At 57.0% G+C, this 24,817-nt stretch overlaps 1 protein-coding gene across 1 annotated transcript in view; it reads right to left on the bottom strand.

Annotated features, from left to right (window-relative positions):
• Positions 1 to 24,817, bottom strand: part of ERI3 (ERI1 exoribonuclease family member 3) — a 132,690-nt gene that overhangs the window by 1,964 nt on the left and 105,909 nt on the right. The gene's annotated exons all lie outside the window — the stretch shown is intronic.

The following is a 24,817-nucleotide window of genomic DNA, read 5'->3' as shown; positions in this document are numbered from 1 at the left end:
TCCTCTCTGTCCCCACCACAGCCAGCCCTCAGTGCTGCCCGGTACCGGCAGCGAGCAGCCAGGATGGCAAGTCACAGCCATCCCCAGCGCAGGGCCGCGGCCAAAGCGAGCGCCAGCGGCCATCCCGGCCGGCAGCACCGTGGCCACCAGCGTGACAGTGGTTGGGGCAGCGAGCCAGGGAGGGGAAAGGCTCCGGCTGGTGTTATTTACCTGGGACTAAACGCAGGCACCGTTTGCTAAAATAGAAGCCGGGCTTAAATTGATTCCTGGTGTCTATATTTCATGTTGAAAATTGGCTTGTAAATCCATGTTTTGATCTATGAGGGCCGTCTCCTTAAGAAAAAGCAAGAGTAAATGTGTAATTTCTCCCTTGACAGCACACGGCGCAGAGGCGATCCTTCTTCCCGCTCCCCTCCGTTTCGGGACAGCTCCACTCGTTCCGATTACCACTCTTTCTTCCTCGCCCCACGCCTTGATGTCTCCATTTCATTACCGCCCGCCCATTTATCAAGCTGTTACCGTAAGGGTGACTTTGCCCACTTGCGTGTGGCAGTGGGGCCTGGCTGACACGGGGAGAGGGTGCCCCGGGAAGCGGGGCGGGGGGGGGGGCGCAGGCAGGGCCCCCCCTCTCCTTCCCGCCGCTGGATGGATGTTGTGGTGGAGGGAAGGCTGCATCATTACTGATGTGTAAATGATAAAGAAGCCTCCACATCCATCTCCCAACTGTAAATCCAGGGAGTGCTTTATAATCAAGCTACAGCGATAATAATGTGAAATTAGGTCTCTCTATCAACGGGAGGAGGCCTTTTAATCACGGCTTAAAGGGTGCAAACGCTGTTTATCATAATTGAACTGTATCCGGGCTAATTGTGGCCATATTTCACTGTCTAGGAGACAGCAGGCTGCCTGCTGACAGTGCCGCGTGCTGGATTGAGGGCCCCGTGCGGACGGGCAACGCTGCCCCGCTGCCAGGTGCCTGCCTGCAGGGACGGGGCTGCCAGGCTGCCTTGCTGCTCCCTGCCAGACCTGTGGCCCTGCCTGGACCTGCTGCACCCACTCCCAAAGCCACTGACCGTCCGTCCCCCTGTGTCAGAGGTGCAGGAGGTTCCCCTGTGTGCAGACACCCTGCCCCGAGGGACTGCCCTGCTCTGGTGGCCGGCAGTGGGAGGGGTAATGTCCCCATCAGGCACCAGGACTGGGTGTCCCCTCAGCCCTCTTGTGTCACCACCCCTTCCCCTCGCCGGCAAGGGGACAGCCCACCTAAGGAGAGGCGTCTCCAGCCCCACCAGTGAGCGCAGGGGCAGAGATGAGCTGTCTCTGTGCCTCTGTCCCCTCCACTGGCCAAGGTGGCACTGGTGGCTCAGGAAGGGCCCTGGGGATGACAGTTGTCCTGCCCAGCCAAGCTCCTGCTCTCACTTGTTCCTGCTCAGGCAAGCCCCTCGCTGTCCTCTGGACCTCCAGCTCCAACCATCTTGTACCCAGGGAAAGCAGCACCAGACCTGCCCCTGGAGCTGGCCTTGATGGGACCTAACAGAAATGGCTCAAAAGCCAGGAAAACCAAGTTGGGGAGGGATCCAATCACCTGGGACCAAAGTCCCCCCATCCCACAGCCAGCCCTGGCCTCGTCCCCCAAAGAGTAACAGCAAAGCAAGTTCTGGTCCCTGAGCTGCACTGGACGGGCAGCAGGTGAGGAGCTGGGACTGGGAAGCACTGCGGGGTGCAGCTGTGGCCCTGCCCGCCACTGCTCCCAGGCACCCCACTGCCCCCCTCCCCGCCAGCACAGGCAGCCAGCCCTTGCCTACTGCTCCACAATGAAATGGAAACTGTGGAGAGACCCGAGGAGCGGCCAGGCTGGCAGTGAGACCCCATGGCACCTCCTGGGACCCCTGAGCTGGCCCACAGGGAGACCCTCTGGGACACCTGCTGTTTCTTAAACCCCACCAGCCGTCTCCCTGAAGCCCTAACGTTCTCTCATGCAATCTGGGAGCCACCCTGGGCTCTGGCTCCTGCCCCACAAAGCTGGCGGGACCCCGGTGCACTGGTGCCACCTGCACACCAACAGCATCATCCTTGCTGTCCCAACCAGTGCCACGGGCCCCTGGCAGCGGGAGCGCCAAGCTCGTTATAAGTCATTTAGTGAGGCTCATTCCAAATCAGCGCCAAGGTAAACACGCTTATTATAATTATCCATGTAAAAAAAAAAAAATCAACAACAGCAGAACAACTTTCTAATATGCAATTACAGCCATCTATTGATTTTACAATGTAATCCGCTCCGATTGATTTAATAACACAATTATAGGCTGGCTCTCGGGATATTAGAGTGGGAGATTTTCATAAACTCCAAAGCAAAAAACTAAGCGGCTTTTAAAACAACACAGTCAGATGGCTGTTTGGGGAATTATTAGCAATATGAAATCCTCTAAATCTGGCCGTCGTTACCTTGTGGAAGGAATTTCTATTACCAAAATGGCAATTGACAGCCTAAGAGCGCGCGAGCGGGATTGCTGTGCTGCTCTCTCGGCGCCTCATCCATCGCAAAGGTGAGCACGCGGCCGAGCGGGGTCCCAGGCAGGTGGGGAGGTGTGGGCAGCCCTGCCCAGCCTGTACCCCCTGGCCCGGCTCTCCCCACGGGGGTACGCAGCCATGGCGGGGCTGCCCTGGCACCTGGGCTGGCACCCACCAGCCCCATCCCACTTGGGTGACCCTGCCTGAGGCTGTGGAGGGTGGCAGGGCGTGGAGTCCTTACCCCGGCGCACCTGTCCTTCCCTGGCTCTGGCCACCTCCAGGGTCCGTTGGGGTGCCCACCCGTGTCCCCAAGCCTGAGCGGGGCGGGGGGGTGGGATGGGGTGAAGGTGGTCCCACACCGCCGGTCGGCACGGCTCTGCGGGTGCCGCACAGGCGCGCACACGCAGGCGCGCCCCGCTCTCCTGGCGCTCGCTCCCTCAATGTATTCCCGACTTTATGGGCACATTTTTCTTGTCAAGCTGACAGGGTTGCTAAGTGGATTTCTCCCTGATATGCGGACGGATTATCACATTACTCCAATGTCCTACACAAACATATTACTTTATATTCAATAGCCCTAATGAATATAAACTGCTTTTTCTTTTTTGGGGGTGGGGGGTAATCTATAGATTTTTAATGAGGGCACTATTAACTCCCTCCTCTTTAAAACAGACTTAGGTGCAGCCTCTGAGTAGAAAATCAATGGTGTTATTGTAGGAATATTGTATATTGATATTGTAATAATAAGATGCAATTGATTTAGGGGTGTTGTGCGGTGTGTGTGAAAGGGGTCAGCCCGGGGTTATCCTGCTTCCTGCAAACGGAGCGGGGGCTCTGCCCTGCCTCCCTGCCCCTCGCCTTGTCATGCCACTTCCGAGTGTCACCCTGCATCCCCCACAGTGGCTGTGCCATGCCCACGGTTGAGCTCGCCCCGAGACTGTGGGTGCCGGTTGCCTCTGGGACCCCCCCTCAGCCAGGCTGCCAGCATGGCAGGGGGATGTACTGCCCCAGCTCCCCTCACTCCGGCTGGCTCAGCCCCGGTGGGCGTTAACCCTCCTGCATGGTGTCTTAGTGCTCCCCATGGCAGCGCCACACCACCTGGACACCCTCGACACCCACGTCCCGGCCCTCTCTGCATCTCGCTATGCTCTGGGCTGCAGGGACAGCCAGGGACAGCAGCGTGTGCTCTGATGCAGGGCGGCAGGACCTGTCACTAATGAGGGCTGGAGTTTGCTGCCATTCAGCTTCGTTGGCTGCCCTTGTCCTTGATGGGGACAGACATCCCTACCACGCTCCTCTGCCGGGACGGAGGCAGGAATCCCCTCAGCCTGCAGCACAGGGCTTGCTGCCCTCGCTCACCCTCCTTCTGGCTGCTGCTGAGCCCCAGTGCTGCAACACCATGATGAGCTCAAGGATTTCAGCCAGCAAGAGGCTGGCCTGCAGCCTGGGCACGATGCAGATGTGCCATGGGAATGGGCTGCCAGGAGGAGTGATGCTTGTGCGAGGAGAGCATCACCTCTGCACTCACCCCAGGCACAGGGAGGGGGAAGGAATGCGCCCATGTCCCAGTCCCCAGCATGCTGCCCTGACAGCATCTCCCCCACGTCCCCACTGGACCAGACCACCTGGATGCTGCCACCACAGAGCTGCCATGGCCACCACTCACCGGGCTGCGGGTGCCTGGGGGAGCCCAGGTCCCCCCTAAACGTGCTCATGGGGAGGCAGCCCCACAGCACCTGTGCTGCGGCCGGGAAGACAGATCACCCCCGGCCCGAGCTGAGCAGGTCCATATTTAAACTGTCCCCATGCTTTATGGGCTGTACAAGAACTGATGCTCAGGCGACGAGGGGCCATTTATCAATGTTCTAATGGCAGATTACTGTTAATGAATAATATCACTGCTGCCTTTGTGTAACGCTCCCTGCAAAGCGGAAACAGGGCTGCCACCGCCCTTCATCTCCCTGCTGCTGACCCTGGGTGACAGCAGGTGGCCTTGTGACCGGCGGGAGCTGTATAGTCGCCACACAGCCCGGCACTGCTGCCGGCATCCCCGGCGATCCTAAAAGGGAGTGCTGGGTGCTGTGTCCCCCCCTCACCCCCTCCGGTGGGCTGTACGGCTCCTCCTGAGCAGGCACGTCCTCCAGAGAGGACAGAGGCATCACGGGCAAGATGTGACAGCGTGCACCTGGCACGTGGAGCCAGGCTCATGCAGCCACTTGCCGTGTCCCTGCCAGAGTCAGGAAGGAGCTGTGTCTGCTCTGCATCAGTCCCTGCCATGACATGTCCTGTTCTACCGCTGCCTGGGCTGTGCTCAGCTCAGTGGCAGCGCCAGGACAGCCCTGTGGCGGGGTCACCCCTAGAAACGTGACTGCTTCTGCCCTCGTGCACTCCCAAGGCACCCCCAGCCCAGAAAAGGGTGGCACTGACACTTGTCCCATCGCCTGCACCGCATCGGGGCAGGGGTCAGTGGCCGAGACCAGACACCCACCAGTTCTGGGGACGAGAGGTCCCACTTCAGCCCTGGGGTGACCTTGGCCATAAGCATCCCAGAGTAACCAGCACTCAGCAGTCCTCGGCAAGGTGGGGACACCAGGACAGCGACAAGGACACAGCAGAGCCGAGAGCCCAGCCTGAAGGGAGCTGCAGGGACGCAGGGGACGGTTCTGCTGCGCTGGGCCAAACGAATGGCTTCATAACCCCGCGCGTGGGGCGAGGGGCTCCGCACGCCCCGCACAGCCGGCAGGTACATTAGGTGGAGCTGACAGCGACGCACAGAATATTAAGAATAACTTACCTCATTATCTGCAATTACGTTACTGCCACACACCTCATTTCTTCACCAAGAAAAGAAAATTAGTTTTATATTGACTTCATCCCAGTGCCTCCCCCGCCTGCCCCGCCGCAAAGCGCCCGCGCGGGCTCTGAAGGTGTTTGGGCACCATTCATGCTCGGGTGTCCCCTCCCTACCTGTTGCTGTCCCCATCCCACCCCATGCACACCAAGGTCAGTGAAGCCTCCAAATGCGGTTCGCGCAACCAGGGATGCTGGAGCGGGGAGGGCTGGTCCCTGGCAGCCCCCAGGTCTGTGGGGAGGTGACACTGATGGGTGTCTCCATGAAGCAGCCGGGCAGATGAGCGCAGCAGAAGGGACCTGTCCCAGGGTTCAATCTGCCACTCCAGGAACCTGCTTCCTCCCGCCCGGCCTGGCCACTGTCACCCATGGGTCATTCCTCCTGCCTGCTGTGCTGGGGACTGGAAGAAGGCGACTGGATCTGGGTGGCTGTGGGGAACATGGCACTGTGAGACACCCGCCAGCCCCGCTGGCTGCCAGACAGTCTGGCATGGGCAATGCCACACAGTGTCACCCCAAGAGCAAAGATCCTGGCTGGAGGGGATGGGCAGCCAGGGCTAAGCTCTCTTGCATCCCCTGACAAATCTCCTGGAGCCCATGAGCCCAAAGGGCATCAACACACAAGCGGCACAGGGTGCGCCAAGCCCTCAGTCTGTCCTCCAGCCCCTGTCACTGTCCCCACACATCCAGCATCCTCGCAGGCCGCCAGCATCCCCGGGCAAACAAAGCGAGTGCTGCCATCGCCCCACTCCCGGCTGCGGCTGCTCACGGGCCAGGAGGGAAGGGGAGCGGCGTGCGTGGCAACACAGGGAAAAAAAGCCAATTTCATCTTTATTAGAAGGAGATTTCTCTTTTAGTAATAAGCACACTTCAAATAATTAGCGTGTTTTACGTAATAATGAAATTATGGAAATGCAGGCCACTTATTCAAACAAGTCACCATTACCATATTTTTAAATATTAGACTTAATTAGAGTTTATCACTTCAGAGAAGTACGAGGAGTGGAGATTTTTTTTCCTTTACAAAAAAAATCCTCATAAAGTGTTTATTAAGAGCGGGTAAGAAGGGGATAATGATCTGTTTGGAAATTAAGGCAATCAAACATTTAATGCTCTGCACTCCTGTAGGCAAAAGCATTCAAATGAGTCAATTATACATCCATTATCCAGGCACGATTAAACAAGGCAGGACGGGGAATTTGTCCTCCGCATCACGCGATTGTCGCGAGGACTTATGTCCACTTAAAGGCAGCTAATAAAACACTAAACTTGGGGAAGGAGAAGAAGAGGAAGGGAGGTCTGAGGAAAGGGAAGAAAGGGGAAGAGAAGCGGCGGGTCAGCGGGACGGCGGAGGGGCGAGGGTGGGAGGTGGGTAAGGATGGAGCCACGTCTGCATCCAGGCCTTCATAAATCAATGTAATTAAGTTAACATGAAAATCAACTTCACCATCCCGTTAAATTACAGCATTTGCATATTAGGACTCAAATGAAGTAGGTAGCGGGCGAAGGGGGCGGGAGGGAAGGAGGGGGTAAAGGGGTGGGGGGTTGGGGGGAGAAGGATGCAGGGGGACTGTGCACCAAAAAGGGAACCATTTATTACGGTGAATAACTAATTTCAGAATTTATAGCGTTGGATTTTCGTTCCCGTGCCATTTATATTACAGAAGGAAATTAAGGGGCGGGCAGGAGGCTGGCTGGACATCTTTCTGCGTTATTGCTTGTCTGCCATTTGCAAATCATTATTAATTGTGGCCCGTGTCGCTGGTGCAGCAGGGCAGGGTGCCTGGACAGCCGGAGCAGACACACATATCTCTTCATCAGGACCCCAGCCGCTAGCCCTGGAGAGCCAATTACCCCTCCCTGATTGGTATCAGATAAGGAGGGAATTTTTACAAATTAGGGAATAAATAGAATTTCCACACGTGGAGCAGGGAGGGCTTGAGAGGCAGTAATGAAAAACGATACATCACCATCAGCCAGACAACCCTATTCATACGCCGATGCATTACGCTCACTACTCATAATCCCGCCGAGTGACAGACAGCCGCCGGAGCCGGCCCAGCCGGAGGGGAGCGCATCCCGCCGGCCATCCCGCTCCAAAGCACGGCCTCCAGCCACTGGCACCCTCACAGCAGCCCAGGGAGGTCTCTGCTCCACCGGCACCATGGCGCAGCCTGCCGCGGCCTTCTCAGCTGCATGCCGTCGGTTCGGCATCGCCGGGCTGTGCGGGCGGTGGGGACAGACCTCCTGGCAGCAGCCATCCGGCTCTGCTGCCCATGGGAGGAGCCCAGCAGGACCAGCCTCCAAATGTGGCCCTGAGTTCGGCGGCCAAAGGTGGTGGATGGTCACCCAGCAACACCCCGGCCTCACACTGGACTCCTGTGTCCCTGCGGGTAAAGCACATCTGCCCTGGAATTATCCAAGCTGTGCCCCTGCAGAAGACCCCCCTCCCTCAGCTGCTCCTGGCAGCATCCTGCTATGGAATTTCCAGCAAGGATTTGCCATTTTGTGCTCCTGAGCCCCAAACCAGCTCCACAGCTCAGCTCTGCCGCTCAACCAGCCCTGCGTCCTCTGGCGCCGGGGCGGGGGATGTCCCCTGGGCCTCCTCATGAGCGGTGCCAGGGCCCGAGGAGCAGGTAGGCCGCGCCGGCTCCAACCAGCCTCAGGACCAAAGGGCGCGCTCTGGCATGCCGCGCTCCATTGGGAGCACGTGTGGATGGGACACCTCCAACCCCCCCAATGAGCCTGCAGCCATGGCAGCCCTGCTGCCAGCCCTTGCCCGGAGCAGAACCCACAGCCATCAGCCAGCCGTGTCCCCTCAAGCTGGGCCACCCACTCGCAGACCTTGGCGGCTCCCTGTGCCGTCACAGTCCTTCACCCTGGAGCTGGCTGGCCCCGAGGAGCGGGCTGGCACCCCGCTAACAAGGGCTTGGCAGATGGCCAGCCTGGGAAAGAGCAAATCCTGGAAGCGTGGGGACCCCGCTGGCACCCGTGAGCCCGGTTTGCACCACACGCCCCGGTGTCGGAGCCACGCACCTCCGTGCCTGTAATTAGCTCTCCCTTATGACAAGCACGTCACTAAACAAAATGCTCGGCAGGAGATCAATCTTGCCTCTAAGTCACGCAGCCTTTAATTTATTCAGCATACAATGTCGCTCCGCCGCTGCCTGCCTGTAATTTATACCGTACACTGTCGTGTATTATTTAACTCGCCTGAGTGTTTTACAGCTCGCCTCAAAGTCGCCCTGCAGAATAAAGTCACGGCGGGGCACTGGCGAGGTGCAGGAGGGGGTGGGCTGGTACAGGACCCTGTGCCTGGCACGGGGCAAGGTGATGGTGATAAGTTCCTGTGGAAGTTGGTGGCTCAGGAGCCCCCCCCACCCTCTCCAGGGCTCTGTGGGTGGGAATGGGAATGGGAGGTTGGTCCCCAAAGGAACCCACCAAACTGCTGAGGAGGAAAGGATGATGGCAGGAGGGAGGGCAGCAGGATTCCTGCCTGATGAGATTGGGGTGCCTGGGGAGACCCGGCTGGACTTGGGGATGGGACAGGGCAGAGGCCTCTCCATCAAGATACATGGCAGCAGCAGCCAGGCCCTGAGAGAGGAAGGGAGGTCCTACCCCAAAACTGGGGTAAGGACTGGGGCTGGACTGGGCTAAGAGCTGGTCAGCGGCTGGTGTGGCTGCTCTGAACAGCTTACTGAGCGTTTGTCTCTGGCCGTGCAGCTGGTTGGCAACAGCCAGTGATGTAGAGCTGGATATCCTCCGCAGGGAAGGTTAAAACCTCTGTTCAGTGTAAAGTTGCCATATCTAAGCACTTATGATCACGATATTTATGGCTAGTTTATTCCAGGCTGTTAAAGGCAGCGGTAGTTATCCACAGATAAAGGGAATTCGGCTCCCCTGATGCCTTTTCTCACCGCAACAAAGGCATGGCTGGCCAGAGCCAGGTGCTCCTGGCATAACTCACCTGATGGTCCCTGCCAGACCCAGCTCCAGGGCTGGGCATGAGGACACTTGGCATGGCAGGGACGGCTGCTCTGGCTGTGCTGCACAGGAGCTGAGGGGACAGATGTGGGAGATGCTGTCTCCCTGCCCCTGACTGATGCCGCTGGGGCCAGGAGGTCCCCGTGCTACAGGAGGCAATGGGGTCTGCCTCCCTGCTGGGGCTCAGCACTAGTGCAGGTGTCCCCACCTCTCGTACCCCCTCTGTCATGCGCTGCTTTGATGGAGGCTGTATTTAGGGCAGCAGAAGGCCTGCTCTGGGGTTTTGCAGGACATTTCAAGCCCTGTAAGCCCCTTGCTACCACCAGGCCATGGGCTCTGCTCCGCATCCAGCTCCTGACACCCTGTCCCATCACTGGGATCGGGATCCTAATTAGTGAGAAATTTCAAGGGAGAAATGAGAGAGTCTGTAAAGCTGAGTTTCTCCTGCCTGTGAGTGACATGAGATGTCGGAGAAAGGAAATAAAAGGCAAGGATGCAATTCCAGTGCCGCCGAGAGTGTGTGGCGAGTCCTAATGGAAAGTTCTCCTGCTCTTTAAAGCTTGGTCAGATGGCCTAGTTATTGCTTTAAAAGGACCCAGAATCAAACCGCGGCGCCGCACTCGAAGCCTTCAAATAAAGCGAGCTGTGTTTCTGCAGGTCCAGCGAGGCAGAGGCAGGCGATTACACAGAGAAGGGCAGGTCTCTTTATCTTGGAGGGAGACCTACCTATTTTTAAACATTAGCTCCAAATCAGCAGCTCACCTCTTTGTCTCACACAAACCCTCTCTCGCCTTCTGGAGGAGAGATCAAACGCCAGCCCTGCTGCCATTGTTTCTCTCCCAGCGAGATGGATGCGGGACTGTAATCTTCCCACAAAGCCGCACGCTTCAAAGGCATCAAAAGTGCTTATTAAAAGTCCTAGGAAACTAATTTAATAACATCCCAAAGGGCTGGAAAAATCAGTGCGGGCAGCTCAAAATATAACCTGGCGAGGGAGATGGGCCCCTTTTCAACATCACTCCGTCTGTGGGCAGCTGCACATGGGGCTGGGGCATTTGGCACGCAGAGCTGCCCTGCTCCCTGTGGCGTGGCTGCCCTGGCACTGCCACCGTCCTGCCAGGGACACAAGTGGGCGAGAGGGAGCACAAGGGACCCTGCCTCAGTGGCACCACCAGTGCAGCTTGCACGCGACTGCGTCCCCACTGAGGGCTTTGCTGGGCCAGATGCACCCTTGTACGCTGTGGATGGAGTCTGTCCACCCTGGCTCCCCGGGATGGAGTCTGTCTGTCCATCCCGGCTCCCCGGGATGGAGTCTGTCCATCCACCCTGGCTCCCCGGCTCAGCTCCCTGTGCAGAGCTGAAAAGCCCTGCGCTGTCCCAGAGGCAGGATTTCAGGCCTGTCTCCGGCATGTGAAAAGCACTGCACGGTCTCACCTGGAGGTGCTGCATCCTTCAGCATCCTCCAGCATCCTCCTGCACGACTGCTGGAGCGGTGGCTTCATGCAAGGCACACCCAGCCACCCAGGGATGCCAGAGACCCGCAGAGCCACGGCACAGACACCCGTGTGCTACACGTGAGACAGACCCGCACGTCGCCCGCAGGGAAGGCCGGTCCACGTGTGTCCTGCTGACAGCAGCATGAGGCCTGGGTTCCCTTGCATCCCTCAGAGCTGGTCCCTGCTCCCAGCCCGTGCTGGGCAGTGTCCCATCTGAGCAGTGCAGGCTGCTGCAGAAAGGGGATGGGGATGGAAATTAACGCTCCAGCCTCCGTCTCATCCTGCCCATTAGCGGGGCTGTTTTACTCCGGATCATTAAATATGTATATCTTATTACATGCCTTGTTACAGTATTGAGCTCTATTGACTGATAATAAATTCCAAGCATCATCCTGGTCATAAATTTATCTGGAGATGATGAAGACTCAATAATCTAGTCATGCAGATAATATGATAGGGCCTTAAAAAAGATCATTACATTATATGCCAAAATTAAAAGTGAAATACACTTTATTAACACTGTTTCCACACTTGGGGCCATTACTTGTTATATCCCCTCCTGCCCTCCCACCCACCCGGTCCCTTGGGTGAGCCGAGACAGAGCTGCCACAACCCTGCCCTGGCAGGAGCCTGGCAGATGGGTATGGGGGGGGTGGCAGGTGGCACAGACCGTCATGCCAGGGCTTCCCAGCTTGAACCCATGGATGCAGGACCCTGCCTGGCACAGCACTGCTGGCAACGGCCTTGGAGCATGTCCAGCTGCCTCAAGCTCCTGTGCCCGGTGCCACTCGGTGCCGTGAGCAGCTTTATCAGCAGGCACTGTCGTAGCCATCCGGAGAGGAAGGGCAGCTTTGTCCCCAACCTCCAGGAGGAGAAAGTGATACCCCTGCAGCATCAGGCCTCTTGAGAAAGCTGCCAGCCCACGGGCATAATGCAACAGCTCCCACCTGACAGCACCTCTGCCTAGGCTCTGGAAAGCTGCAGAGCCAGGATGGGGGTCCCTGCTTGTGCTGGGATGCACTGTGGTGTGGCACAGCCAGCCGGGGAGCAGAAATGGGGATGTGGGTGCAGTGGGTGTCCCCCTGAGAGAGGAGGGCTGCTGGAAGATTCCAGGTGCCCTGATGCCAGTCTCACCAAATTGTTCCTTGTCAGGATGGGGAGAGCTGGGCAGCTCCCAGACAACCCTCCCCAGGGACTGGGGCTCGTTCCCCTCCTCCTGCCAGCCCTCTGAAGCCATTCCTCTCCTTTAACGAGAAGGTCACAGCCATTTAAACTCCTCTGATGAGGGCAGGCAGCTCGTGCCCCTCCTGCCTGGCGTGGCCAGCCCGGCCACGCTCCTGCCTGTGGATCAATGGCACGCAGCAAGTTTAAAGCGTCCTCCCCTCCGACCCCCCTCTCCCCTGCCACCTTCCTCTCCAGACACGCAAGGTGACGAGCTCTGGGGAGGGGGGAGGCCCACGGATCGATGCCGTGACACGGATCGGCTGCCGGGAAAAACCAATCGTGGATCAGATGGAAACCGACTTCTTCTTGTATCTGCCCGGCTCTCGCCGGGATAGATTGGCTGGAGAAATCCGATGGGGAGAGGAGACAAAGCAGGAGGCGATGGGGAGAGGAGGAAAGGGCTGATAATGCTCCTGCCACGTCTGCTCTAATCTGTGACAGCCCGAGGATTTGCTGAAAACCATTATCACATTGCTCTCCCTTCTCTTGTCCCTGATAAAGCCCCGGCTAATCTGTTTGTTGCAGGTATTGAACGGATGCATTTAGCGAAACAAGGGGTGTGCGCCTCTCCCTGCCCGCAGAGCAGGTGGGGTTTTTCTCCCTGTGGCTCTGGCCTTGCAGGGGGGTCAGGGAGGGGCAGGGATGGTTTTGGGTACAGGCTCTGCCCCATTGGACCACACCATGGCCATAGCTGCTGTGCCCAGCACGGGGGAACTGTCTTTGCTTTTCGCCGGGCACTGTGCTTCAGCCTTGTAACTCAGCTCGGGAAGCACGGCGAGCGCAGCCCTGGCACCGCGGGTGACGTGGCAGTGCCATGGTGCATCCCAGCTGGGAGCATCCCACCGTGCGTGCGGGAAATGGGGTCTGCGCCCCAGGGAACACTCCCGGGACCCCCACCCACCAGAGCTCGGCTTGGCTCGTGCCTGCCTGTCCGGGTGCTGACCTCAGCCCTCCCCTTGCGAGAGGCGCTTTCTCCGGGGAGGAGAGATAATTCAGCGGCTGTGGAAGCCCAGACCCGGGGCTCCCGCTCGCCTGTTACAAACAGTTCTAGTGGAACATTAATTATAGTAATTTAGCCGTGGAACACTAACTGCAGCCAGTGCAATAGCATTCAGTACATTAGTGGCTATAACCCACTCCTTAAAAAAGACATTTGGCTACTGACAGCTGATAAAATGAGTTGTGAAGCATAACCAAAGGGGAAAAAAAATAAATCAGAAGCGCGCTGGGAGCGAGCCATGGGGCAGCCAGGCCGGGGGCAGCACCCCGCAGGGCGCCGGGGGCCACAGGGGGTGCAGGCGTTTGAGGGGTGGCCGCAGCAGGCATCCTCTTGCTCACTCGCCACACGGCACGTGGGCCAGCGGGGTCCCTGCGCCGCGGGCAGGGCTCAGCGAGGCGGGGGGCGTGGGGCTGCGTCTCGGCAGTATGTCAAACAGAAGGACATTTCCTTCTATCTCCCAGCCGCCGCCCCAGGGCACAATCCACCTACATTCAATCTTTACTCCACTACACATGTTTCCTTTCCAGCCTCGGATTATTTTTTATCATCAAATTACCGTGGCGATAAGATGGAGTAGATGTGATAGCGAGCAGAGCGCCCGCCTTCCCCTCTCCCCCCTCCTTCCCCGGCATCCCTCCTCCCTCTGACACCCCCAGCCTCCCAGCTCTGAGCAGGCAGGGTCGGGGGCGGGGGGGTTATCCAAATGTCAGGGGGTGAGAAGAGACCCCTGGCAGCTGGATTCAGCAGCTAGGACCAAACCATGGCTGACAGTGGGTGCCTGGGCGTGGGCAGCCCCTGCATGCTGTCCAGGGACACTTGTGGGTGCCCTGTTGTGGCGTGGGACCCTGCTGACAGCCGTGCTGCTGCGGCAGAGCTGGAGTCAAGCAGCCATGTGCTCCGTCCATGCAGCTCTGCCGCAGCATCCCGGCTCTCCCAGCACACTGGATGCCCCAGCCTGGCATGGGAGGTGCGGCAGGCCGGTGACACCAGCGAGGCGGCAGAGCCCTGGCGCGGGGGTGGCCGGGAAAAGAGCAGCCGTGCCGTTACAAGCCCGAGCAGCACCGCAAGGCCCTGCTGTGATGAATCCTCCCCATCTCCTTGTTTACTCCAGTCTGCAACAAATGAGTCCCTGCCCGTCCAGGGATAGCTCATCTGGAGGAATGCTCTTTCAGGCCTCTCCCTCTAATCCCTATTAATTTAAATAATGCTCGGCCACTCTTCTCAAACTATTTATTATTTATCAGGTTTGTTTATTTGTAGCTAACAGGTAGCACTCAGCATGCGTCCCCGGCACGGGGACAGGGGCCGTTCATCACACTGGCTCCCCCGCCATCCACCATCCGTCAATTACTCCTGCTTCCTTTAATTAGTAATGAGGACTAATATCTCTGCCTGGGATGGTGGCTGGAGCGGAACTTCCCTCCGGTGGCATCCGAGCAGCACAAGGGAGGGAATGAAAAATAAATACCTGTGCCAGGCTGCTGCTGCTGCTCCTGGATGAACAGGGGTGCACGCCAGCGCCCATCCACCCCTTCCCGGGTGGGGGCTCTGGTCCCCAGTGGCTCCTCAAGAATCCCCTGTATATCGGAGGCTCCCACCCAGCAAGGCAGGAGAGATAATGTCAGCCAGGTCCTAGTCCACGGGTGCCCTTTCCCGCATGGCTGTGCCATCCCAAACCACAGGGGATCCCCTGCTGAGCTCCAGCAGCTGAGCTCCACATGGGTATCAGCAAGGGGAAGCCGAAATTAAATGCCCATTAGAGCCTGTGGCCTCTCCTGGCGGTCCTGGGGAGCTCTGTATCAGAACATGCCATCCAGAGGCAGCCTAATAGCGAAGGCAGCACATGATATAAATGGAGCCTCTTTGATTTATTGACTGGGAGAAGTTTTTACACGATAGCCCATTAAGACGGACGGCTCTGTTTACAGCCAGGCCATCTAGCTATAGGGACCCTGAACTGGATGGTGTGTTTGGCTATTGCTCTTCAGGCAGACATCTCATTAAGGGGAACAGCATATGGAGCTCTCTGGATCTATACTTCATGAGTCCTGAGGGAGGCTTTTACCATTTTTAATAAGCGGGCAAGGTTAGCAAACCTGCAACGCGGTGACCTCCCCTCCCCGTGCGATGGATCTCCCTGAAACGCAGAGAGCTGGACTCACCGGGCGCGCACGGGACTCCATAAATCACCTCCAGGGACTCTGGCTGGGGAGCACAGCAAGGGGGGTCCGGAGCAGGCAACGCCGCCTTCCAAAATGTGGCGGCAGCGTGTGGCTCGGCCAAAAAGTGCCCGGGGAGCAGTGAGGAGCGTGTCACTGCCCACTGTGCCGGCAGGGTCACGGGCAGCACGTGGGCAGCCCAGCCAGCAAAGGTGCTTTAAGGAGAGAGTGTTAATATGATAGCTGCAGTGCAGGAAACGAACCCCCTGGCTGGCTGTGGAGGGGGGGATTATTCCGTATTCAGTAACACGGCTGTTTAGGAGAACAAGTAATCTCTGGCAAAGACCTCCGGCTCTTCTCCCATCTGATAAAGCCCTGCAGTCTACAGGCAAGCTGGTCCCTGCGGGAGCTGCTGTGGGCTGTCTTATGCCCAATGCTGTGGGCTGGAGCTGCTGGAGCTGGATGCCATGGGCTGGGGCTGCTGGAGGGGCCAGAGGAGGAGCAGGCAGACAGGCACGTAGGGCGAGGCGCTAAGGGATGGGGTGCACAGACTGCCAACAGCTCTCCCGGGACACCACTCCACAGTGAAAAGGCTCATGGAGAGTTTGGGTGCCCCCGCTCAGGCATCACTCACAACCACACTTACAGCAGCACAGATGTGTTTATGGACAGGGCTCCCACCACCCCCTTGGCCCAGGTACCCAGCTGTGCACACACCCAGACCCTGACAGCGGCAATCTGGCTTTTGCCCATCAGCCAGCCCTTAAACCCCCGATTTTACTCCCACAGTACCAGGGGAGCAGGGTGACCATTGACAGTCAGGGGGCTTTAACTGACACATCTAAAATTCACACCATGGAGAAACCCATAAGAAAAGCAGGAAGCTGAGAAGGTGACTGTTGTGTTTTGAGAAGTCTGCCTGATGCTGGCTGGGAAGGAGGGAAGGCAGAGAAGGACAAACAGACAGATATGGAGGCATATTTGGGTCTTCTTTCAGCAATTCTCTCACAAACAGTCTGAGCATCTTTGAAATGAAATTTTGTAGGCGATTAGCTCACAATGTGAACTTAATTGCTTTTGGTATTTAAAAAACCCCATTAAATTAAATGCCTGAGATATTGAGGCTTAAGCAATGGCTGCTTCCAATGCACAGTAACTACCAGCCTCATTACTGGGACCCATGCAACGTGACCGGTGCAGGTCTAACGCTCCTTCCCAGCTCACAGCTTGTGGGGGAGAGGATCATCAACAGCAGTGAGAGGGTGGCTCAGAGCAAGCCTGGCAAGGAGCAGCAGCCTAACAGCGTTCTGAGCTCTCGGGTCCCCAAAGCATCCTTGTTGGACCAGACAAGCCAGACCTGGGCGACTGGAAACCAAGGGAATACGGGGTGCATTTGGTGTGATGAGAGCAGAGGACAGAGGGGGACAGCCCCACACTGCAGGAGATCAGGGTGACCTCCACCCAGCTGCTACAATCCCTATTCCTTGGGGATCCCACGGCACTGGCTGCACTTGGAGAGCCACGGATGTGCAGCTCCCACAAGTGACTATTAAGCAATTCTAAATACAAGCTCAGATGGTACCTCTTTTCCCTGGGGACAGCCCTAAAGCTGGCACCTCCTCGTACCTTATGCCAGCACCGTGCAAAGGAGCTCTCTCCTCTGCCACAGGGCCAGCAGCACTGCCCCGCTCTGCATTTAGCACTGTAATACAATAGAGTAGCCAACGGTAGTGCTTTCACCTTACTTCACTTGTTTGTTTAAATTATTTACACTCCTCAGATGCAAGACTGCTCTCCAAAAGGAGCATCCTTTTGGCTGCTGCAGCTTTAAAATGACTTGCATCCATCACTCAATCGCTTTCAGGTCAAACACACGCTCCCGACTTAATGACCACATTTCCGCAGCAACAAATCTGTCACTGCTGTTTGTTTAAAGCCAACAATCTGTAGGAGCACTGTGTGCAAGGATTGAATTAACTCGGCATCTGAATGACTGCAGTGCCAGATCATTCAAATTGCACCTTCCCTAAGATCTTCCAGCAATGTTAATTAATGTTCCTTAGGTGATGTGCAACATGCTGCAGTGCACAGGACTGCTGGAGAAAGCAAAGCCTGATCCCTGTGGGCCTGGGGGCTGCTGGAGACGGGTTCCCAGCTGCCTCTGCCCCAGGAGCGTGTGTGTGTGTGTGTGTGTGTGAAGGAAAAAGAGGGGCTGGTGGCTCCCCTGAGCTCTGACATGCCCTACCCTGATTTCCCCATAGTTTACCAATTCAGCTGAGATATTCCATGCTGGATGTGTGACTCAAGCTGATTTTTTTTTCCCCAGGAAATTCCAGCCTGGAAGGTTAATGCACTGCCATCAACAAGAATGAAAAATGCTGTTATTTCCCTTAAATCCCAACTACCTGTTGCTGGGGTTTTTTTTTTGTGTGTGCCCAGATGTTTTGGAACAAAGCCTCCTAGTCTGCTGGGAAGGTGATTTTGGGGCCAGAGAGGGTTTTGGATTTCCCATCAGAATCTCACCAACCCTGGGCAAAGCCAACCCTGCCTGTGGCCCCAGGTGGCTGCCGGTGCATGGAGACCCAGCCTTGGGCCAGGCCCCTGCTCCCAGCTGCTGCAAAAGCCCTGGCACCGGCTCCAGGCACCTGTGTGGGGAGAGGGGACCCAGCTCTCCAGGCGGTTGATGACTTCCCCAGGAAGCACGAGGGAGGAAACTGCTCTGTTGAAACACCTGTGCCAAGAAGAGCTGAGTTGGGGGCAGGAGAAGCAGGAGGAAATGGTGACGGGGAGTTGGTAGGGTTGGTGCTGGTGGAAGCTGAAATGATACCAGAGAAATGGGGGAAGGGATCGGGACAAGGAAACGAGGACAAAGAGCTGGGATGGGGATGGGGAGGCAGAGTGAACCTGGCAAGATGTGGAGAGAAGGAAGGAGTGGGGAATTCAACACAATGCCAAACCACCTAGACCTCCTGCTGCCATCCACAGCCTCTGGCTACTCCATCCCTTGCCCACCAGCTAGTCCTTGGCCCAATGTCCTCATCCCAGACCCCTGACCACGGTCCCTGTTGGCCTGGGCATTCAGATCTCAACAGAGCAGAACTGGGGTCCGCTGGGGGGTCCTAACCTTGAGAGATAGAGCCCTCCCCCAGCTCGCTGCAGTTAATTGGGGCACCGCTTTAATCTCTGCCTGCCATTGATTTCAATTCAACTCCAATTTTCTTCTTTGACCTTCTCTCCTCCAGACCCTGCTCACAAACAGAACACAAATCCTCAAAGATCCCCTTCGTTTTTCCATGTGATGTTCCAGTGTGCCCCAGTCCCAGGCTGGGGAAGGCAATCACTGATGCCTATACACTTGTGCACAGGGATGGGCACGTCGCTGCCCACACAGCCACCCTCCCCATGGCATGTTCACCCCAGCTCTGGCATGGAGAGGGAAGCAGTGATGCTCTGACACCATCCAAACCACAACTGCCTTTGTCTGAGCAGCGCACAGGAGTGCTCCTGACTGTGCCTGGGTCTCAGCTGCCAGGTTTCCATCCAACACCCACACCACCAGAGAGATCTTCTGCCCATCTGAAAACCGGTCCCTCCATGCCAAGACCCAGCCCTGTGTGAGCCTGGATGTTCCAAAGGCAAGCTGGTCATGAGACAGGAGAAGATCTCTCCATTGTTGTGTCCCTGGGTCCACAGATTGAGCACAGAGACTGGGAGTGCCTGCCCCCAGCTCCCTGACACCCCTGCTGCTCTGTGCTGTGATCTGGAAGGGATCCAGCCACTCGGAAGCGGTTAAAATCAGACTGCAGCCGGCTGGTGCGGCCAAGCAGGGGTGGAGACGGTCCTAGACAGTGCCCAGGAGATGTCCCCCAGAGACTGCCAGCACAGAGGAGAGAGGGGAGATGAGTTTCCAGGAGGTTCTGGGACAGGAAAGGCACCATCCTTTAACGTCCACCCCTCCCTGGCACCCTCAAATGAATGGGTATCCTCTGCCGAGGCCCCTTTCTCAAGAAAGCTGGATGCCAGAATTTCAGCCCTCTCGGGTCCCTTCTTTTCCTGGCTGCAATTCACTATGTAAAGAGGCTGGATATTTATAATTATGCTCAAAGTGGCCACTTTGAAAATCTATATGTCTCTAGGCTCCCTGTACATCATAATGTCAAGTCTGTGAATGGAGGCATCCATCAGAGCCCTCACATCACAGACCTCGGAGCTGTGATAAACACTCGGGAAATGCTCACTGAACCCCGTGTCCCACTGCTGCCTTCTGGGCAAAGAGGCTTGTTCTTTGGGGGTGACCCACGGGGGCTCCTCCAGGAGCGATGCCACTGAGTGCTCGTGAGCTGCTGATCAGAGATGGGAGCAGGGTCTTGGTTCCTCCAGCCAGACCCTTCCCTGCTGACCCTTGCTGTCCCCCAGGAAACAGGGCTTTCCTTCAGGAGGGACCAGCCAAGCCGTCACCCTGTTTCCATGCTGTGGAGACATCTGCAGAAAGGCACCTCCCACCATTCCACCTCTGGGAAAGCCCCGATGCCAAGACGGTGGTGAGCTACAGGAACACGAAGCACCCCTCAAACATCATCTCCACTCTCAGTCATCAAATCCCCATCCCTGGACCTTGTCAGCCCCAGGATCTCCTGAGTCTGACTGAGAAAGACTAGCTTGAATCAGAGGGAGAGCCTCAGCCCCCATTCCCAGCAGGGAAACTGAGGCAGGGAGCTGAGGTCTCTTCTCCAGGACAGCACATATCAGCACTGACCCTGAAGTGATGCTCCAGCCTGCTGCCCCACCGTGCTCACGGGGACTTGCTGCCTGCTGTGGGGACACAAAGCCCCCCATCTTTGCATCACTTCCTTGAGAAGCAAGGCAGGCATCCTGCCAGCGAGATGCCCGCGGGAGACCAGGAACGCCGCTCTCTGCCGCCAGCGTGGCGAGAGGACGCGCAGGCTCCGCTCCCGCCTTGCCCAGGCTGTTCTTAAAAATTTATTACTCTGTTGCAACATGAAAAATAAGACAGAGAAGTAATCATTAGTATAACTATAACTCCCCGTGCAATAGTCCCACTTGTAAATTGAGATTTATGATTGCAGCTGCCGATATTTTAGAGGCCGGTGCAGGCGGCGGTGGCAGCACAGCCCCGCTACGCGCTGCCCCGCCGCAGTTACAGTTTATCACAATCTGCAGAGATTATTGCAATGAATAATACACAACAGGCTGGCAGTGAAGAACTATTCCCGATCAAACGCTTCTGTAAACAACTGAATAAATAATATTGCTCGGCCCCTCTTTAGAGCCCTCGGAGGCCCAGGGAAATCTCTCATTACTCAGCAGGAGAGGAGGTGGTGGTGGGGGGGGCTTGGAGGTGCCACCAGGGAGGGATGCAGTGGCTCTGGGTAGGCACTGGGCATCCCAGAGACTGGCACTTCTCATGCAGACAGCTCACCCTGCTGGGGTTTTTGTCGGAAAAGGAGGCTGAGACACAGAAAAGACCCGCTCGTGGTCCCACAGCTCCACATGCAGAGCTGTCACTGCTAGGAACAACCTGCAAGCCCAGACCGGCAGGTACTGCTGTCCTCTCTTCTGCTTGGCAAGGCTTTTGCTGGCTCCTGACCTCACCAGGGCCTCATGGGTGAGTTGGCAGCAGTTAAAGAGCAGGTATGGGGGCAGCCTGGCCCCAGCCACTGTGGGGATGGGGCAGTTCGGGCTGAGATCACCGGGAGCGGGGCTCCACGTGCTCCCCGAAATGTCAGTAAGTAATGCAGAGTGATCAGAGCTGTGTGCCAGCAGCTGTAGAATTGGCATTTCTCACACAGCTTGAAAGGATAAAGTTCAGCTCCATGATGCCCCGGGTTCCCTGCTGCAGTGAGCTCCGGCTCGGCTCTCACACCGTGCTGCCACTGGCACTGGGGCTGCAGAGACCCCTGCCCAGGGGCTATGCAGGGGGATTCACCCCATCCCCAGCACCCATCATGCAGAGGTGCTTTATTTACTCTCCAGATGCTTATGCTGAAAATGCAGTGAGCAGAAGAGGAGGAGCACAAAAGGAGCTAAGGGAGGGTTATAACCCTCCTCGGGCTGTAAACCAGCCCTGCAATGGCTCAGCTCTCTGACATCTCAGAGCCCTCACACCAAGCTTTCCATGGGGTGGATGCCCATGTGCCTCTGCTCAGATACCCCCATGCAGGGAGCATCACTGGACTACCATCCTGCTTGCTCCAGGACCAGCTCCCAGGGCTGTTCCCTGCTCCCCACAGGTTCTCCCCACGCCTGGGTCCTGGGGAAGGGCAAGAGAAGCAAAGCAGGAAAGTTTGCATCCCCGTGTTGGCTGCTCTACAGCGTCTGTATGTGCAGGAATCGCCTCCAATTAATCCCTCCTCAGCTTGGCCCGCCCGCTTCATTACCTCCCCTTGATGAGAACCATCAGTGGGGCCTGTATGATTTTGCTAATTAGCCTCACTTCGTTTATCATTTCCATTTTCTCCCAGAGACGCTCGGCTTGCTGGGCGACAGCTTCATCTCCCGCTGAAACAATGCGGCCCCTTCTGTGCCTGTCTCACTTAGCGCTGTCACTGCAGCCATTATGAAATTGGGGTTTCATTTACACACTAATTAAACATTACAGCTTGTTCACAATTACAACATGGGGATGAGGAGGTAACTAATTACTTAAGAAATGAGCTAACATTTATCTCTGATTCCTCCCCGCCCCCAGCCCACCGCCCTCCTCTCCAATCAAGATTAGAAATTGTTGTTCAACAGTGGCAGCCCAGCGGGCTGCTGCCCACCTCCATGTGTGCCACATCCCCTTTGGGGGGGCTGTACCGAGACCCTGGCCCGAGGACAATCCATCACCCCCTAATTGCAGCCGTGATGACGGGGAGCCGTGGCTGCAGCGCGCAGCACTGCGCCAAACAGGCTGCACCGGGACGAGCTGCGACGCTTGGGATGCATCCATCCTGGTGGACCCTGCCTGCTGACACAGTGTCCCCAAGACAGCCCAGACACTGTGGCAGGAGGGACCGAAGTGTTCCCTGGGCATCAAGGCTCCCTGCACCTGCTGGGCTCTTGCCCATCAGGTTATCGCCTGGCTCTGCACAGCATCTCCCCAGCCCTGCTGATGGGCAACTCATCCTGAAAAGACATTCTCTTGAGGGAGGAATTAACATTTAGAACTGAGAGCCATTAGAGTAAATAAACCAGGCTGTCACTCGGACCAAGAGGCAGCGCAAAGCCTGGGCCTGGGACACAAATGAGACTGGGGAGACGGGCCCTGCCTGGGGAGCAGAGAGGAGAGGACGGGGGCGGGCACCCCTTCATTCATCCCTCGGCGTGGGGGGGCTGGAGGGTGTGGGCAGCAGGGAGGGTGCAGGCAGGCTGCACCCAGAGCTACTGATGGGGTAGCGGACAGGGCAGTGGAGAAGGGTGACAGGATTGTCAGGGGATGGACGACAGGACACAAGGTTGCCCACAAAGCAGCAAAGCTGGCTGGTAGGAGAGATGCTGGAGGCTGGGGGCACTGGTGTGGTGCCTGGACGCTCCCACAGGCTCTGGGAAAAGGCAGCACTGCTGCAGGGCTTCTGAAACACCAGAGACTCCCCCATAAACAGCCCTAAGCACTGGGAATGCTCACAGAGAAAAACACCTAGTTCAGCACCAGGCAATTAAGGTTCTTTTGCAACTCTTAACCCGCGATTCTGAGACAAAGAATTTGGCCTTGGCATAATTTGAACTGCTAATTGCTTTCCTGATCCGAAGTCAGAGAACTGAGACTGAATCCCGGATGGACACACACACACACACACAAAAATCACCTTCCCCATCTGGGAGCAAATTCAGAGCTGCTCTCCGGGGGGAAGGGGATGCTCTCTTCTTCCCCCTGAGCAGCTTAAAAAAATAATGATCAGGAAACAGTTAAGCAAAAGGGGGGGTGAACTGGTGGTTAAAAAAAAAAAACCCTCACCAAAAACTCACACCACTTTATAATAATAGTAACAACTCATTCCCATAGTTTTTATCCTTCCTGTCTTTAGCCCACAAAAAAAAAAGAAACCCTGAGCTAAACTACTGACACTGGCTGGGAGCTTAGAACTGCCGCATCAAACAGAGCCCTTGAATCTCCTGAACATAATTGTGCTGCCCTCTAACCTCAACCTTCAATCAGTGCAGTGTAACTATCTCATTTTAGCCTACAGGACACACCCCTCTGCTAACTAGCAGCCATATTCTTCTCATTAGGAGACTGCTCTGGATGGGAGCGCGGAGGCAAAGCTGTTTTCTCTCCCTTTCTCTCCCTCTCTGCCTCTCTCAGCTGTTATACATGTACTTCTGGAGGGGGAGCACACTAGCAGGGGGCTTTGTGGGTGCTGGAGATGGCCCAGCCACCAAGCTCCAAGCCCCCCTGGCACACGAGCAAAGCCAACTGCTGGGTTTTGGTTGGAAACACACAGGACTGGAGAGGGGAGAGGGGTCCTGGCGCCGGTACCCCCGGCACCGGGCAGCTGGCCCCAGGGAGCTGTGGTCAAGAGCAGGTACCAGCTTCATGCTGCTGCTGTGCCTGCCACAGGGCAAGGGGCTGGGGGGTCCCACCCGCTGCGAGCCCACCCCACATGCAGAGCCCCCAGGGAAGGCTCCCGAGGCGGTGGCAGGCAAGGGGAAGTGTGTGCCTCAGCACACTCAGGCAGCCAGCAGCACCAGCACCCGTACCTGCCGCCGCAGGGCTGGCAAGGGGCGATGCAGAGCTGGGGCGCCGCAGGAAGGTTTGCACAGAGACAGGCCCCCGGCTGGAAGGTTGCTGCCCCCCCCCCACATTACAGGCCTGCACACAATTAACAGCAAGGCTAACTATGGCATGGAGACTTACCCAGGGCTGCTGGGTGCCCTCTGTCACTGGGGGGCTGCTCCACATCACGGGGTAGGGGGGTTTTCCATGGTTAAAGCTCAGCTCAGCGCTGCTGGGGTGGCAGGGTGGGATAAGGCAGGACACTCCTGCAGCCCACCCGGCACAGCCCCACTGCATCTCTTGGGCCACTGCCTGGCCAAAGAACTGATAGGAACTTGTGAGCTTTATGCCATGCCCTCAGAGACCCCATAGCATGCGGAACAGACATGGCAGCACTGGAACCCACAGGTCCTGCAAACCAGCAGCACCCAGCTCGGGGCCCAAGCTGGGAGGAGCTGTTCGGGCTCTTGCCAGGTTTGAAGAACCCAACTTCCAAGCTGGAGCAGGACTGCTGGGGCTCTGCTGCAGGACAAGGAACAAGGCAGAGCTCAAGTGGTTAATGGCAGCTTGTGTAGTGGCGGCTGAGGCTCTGGGAAGAACCTCATGCTGTGGAGGATGAAGAGGAGAGAAGATCCCCTCTAACCCCACTGCAGACCCATAAAGTGAGCAAGGCCACACTGGAAACAGCAGCAGTTGGGCTGACACTGCCCTCCCCTCCTAGCAGAGCCCATTCCCCTGGGATTTCAATGTTAGCAACTTGGGAGAGGGGGAATTAAAGTGGTTTGTGTAAGGACAAGGAAAACCACAGCACCGGGCAGATTTTCGATACGTGGGTGCCCATCTTCCCCACCCAGCAGTACCTTCCCATCCAGGCCTCGTC

This window comes from Gallinula chloropus, assembly GCF_964237585.1.
Source record: "Gallinula chloropus genome assembly, chromosome: 6".
Taxonomy (NCBI): Eukaryota; Metazoa; Chordata; class Aves; order Gruiformes; family Rallidae; genus Gallinula; species Gallinula chloropus.
Note: the sequence above shows the minus strand (reverse complement) of the source record. Positions and strands in the feature narration are given on the sequence as shown.